We start from the raw sequence: 2,606 nt of genomic DNA, 5'->3' as shown, positions 1-2,606 counted from the left end.
CCCCCCCCCCAGCGCCGTGCCCGTGCCGCCCCCCCGCCGAAGCGCCCCCCCCTGCGGAATGCCACGCCATGCTTCCCCCGCCACCCCTTACCAGGTGCCGCCCCAAGCATGTGCTTGGGTGCCTGGTGCCTGGAGCCGGCCCTGCATCTAAGCAAAGATTGTAAGGGGCAACAATGAGGAGGACATTCAGGATGAAGAAGAGGAGAAGGAGAATGGGAGACAGGCGAGCAGTGGATCCATTCTCCTGAAGAGCCAGGAGCTGTTTTTAACTCCAGAGCCCAGCCGGTTGCAGGACAGCATGGTGGTCGAGTGTAATGCCAGGGAAGGCACCTCTGGTGGGTACACATTTCTAATCTAACTGTAGAGGTTACATGCTCTTATATTTTGTTTAATCTGAACAAAAAATGAGGTGCAGTGGGTGGCTGCTTTCTGGTGGCTGCTCCAGCTACACAGAGGGTGCTCCCGGAAAGGCTTATGTGCACAGGGATGGCCTGGGAATCCTCCATGGAGAGCTCTAGAAAATGTTCATGGAATTACTCTGCAATCCTTTGCAGGAGGTTTCTGGGGAGAGCTGCCTTATTTATTCCACCATGGTAGGACACTTTCCCACGCCACTCCAGTATTCACTTTGCTGGCATAATTGCAGTACCTAGCAGAGCAGCATAAGGACCAGATCTGTACCCAGATGCTTGCAGCATCTGCTCCCTTTCCAGTAGAGATAGGGAAGTGTTAGTACCATTATACAAGGCATGGGTGAGACCTCATCTGGAATAGTGTGTACAGTTCTGGTCTCCCATGTTTAAGAAAGATGCAGAAAAGGACTACTAGAATGATCAGAGGAATGGAAAACATACCTTATAAGAGGAGACTCAAAGAGCTTGGTCAGTTTAGGCTAACCTAAAGAAGGCTGAGGGGAGATATGATTGCTTTCTATAAATGTGTCACAGGGATAAATACCAGGGAGAGAGAGGAGTTTAAGTTAAGAGCCAATGTGGACACAAGAACGGGCCATTAACAAGTTTAGGCTTGAAATTAGATGAAGGTTTCTAACCATCAGAGGAGAGAAGTTCTTGAACAGGCTTCCAAGGTTTCCCTTGGGAGCAAAAAACTTAACTGGCTTCAAGACTGAACTTGATAAGTTTATGGAGGGGATGGTATGATGAGACTGCCTACAATGCGATGTAGGCAATCTGTGACTACTGGCAAAAAATAGTCCCAATGGCTGGTGATGGGACACTAGATAGGGAAAGCTGAGTTTCTAAAGAGAATTTTTTTCCCAGGTGTCTGGTTGGTGGCTTTTGCCCACATGCTCAGACTAAATGATGGCCATATTTTGGGCTGGGAAGGAATTTTCCCCCTGGGTCAAATTGGCAGAGACACTAGCAGGTTTTTGCCTTCCTCTGCAGCACAGGTGACTGTAGTTTTAAACAAGAGTAAATTTTGGGTTCTCTTTAAATGAAGTCCTTAAAATCAAGATTTGAGGACTTCAGTAACTCAGCAAGAGATTAGGTGTCTATTAGAGGAGAGGGTGGTTGAGGTTCTGTGGCCTGCAATGAGCAGAAGGTCAGACTAGATTATCATGATGGTGTCTTCTGACCTTCAATTCTGAGTCTAGGATGGTGCCTGCAAGAATGGAAGGTCTGCTGATTACCAGAGAGGTAAGGCTACTGCTGAGAAGCTAAATAATTTCTTTGCACATCTTCACCACAGAGGATGTTGGGAAAATATCTACCCTAGAAGTACTCTGGTAGTACACCTTTATCACTAGAAAAAAATTAAGAGGCCAAAAGAAGAAATGATGGAAGAAACTGAGAAATTAAAAAGCAACAATTCAGCAGGCCCAGATGGTATATAAACAAAATGTAGCCACTTTATTCTTAGGCACCACTGCTAGCAAAAATGTGCATTTTCTCATTAATATCAACTACTGTACCAAAGGACTGGAAAGTAGCAAATGTGGTGCTTATATTTTAGAAGGGCGCTAGGGTGATCCAGGAAATGGCACACCAGTGAGTCATTTCAACCAGCTCACCAGGTAAAAAAGTGACAATTTAAAACTAGACTCATAAAATAGTTAGATCATGATATGATTACAGTCTAACCAGTATAGCTTCATGCCTTTTCTAACTGTTAGGATTCGCTACATGTTTTGGTAAATTAGTGGACAAAGAGAAACCACTTGATGTAATTTAGTTAGATTTTCAAAAGGCTTTTGACAAACTTGCTCATAAGAGATTCTAAAGAAACTAAGCAGTCATAGTGTGAGAGACAAAGAAATCAGAGTAGGAATAAACAGTCAATTTTCATCTGTATGAGGAATGCTGGAGGGAGGATAATATTTTGCTAGTAAATAAATCAATGGATAGGCCCTCCCCGGGAGTACTGTACACAGTTCTGCTCACCCTATATCAAAAAGGATAAAACAGAAATAAAGGGGATTCAAAAATGGGTGGTGAGAGTGATGGACATGGAAAAGCTCTCATAGGAAGAGACTGAAAAGGCTGAGACTATATTTAAACTTAGACAGGCGATACATAAGGAGGGGCATGACAAAATAATCAATAGTATAGTTAGGGAACTTTTATTTACCCTTTCTCATAATACAA

Source organism: Trachemys scripta, chromosome 3 (genome assembly GCF_013100865.1).
Source record: "Trachemys scripta elegans isolate TJP31775 chromosome 3, CAS_Tse_1.0, whole genome shotgun sequence".
Classification (NCBI taxonomy): domain Eukaryota; kingdom Metazoa; phylum Chordata; order Testudines; family Emydidae; genus Trachemys; species Trachemys scripta.
This window is presented reverse-complemented; position numbering follows the sequence as displayed.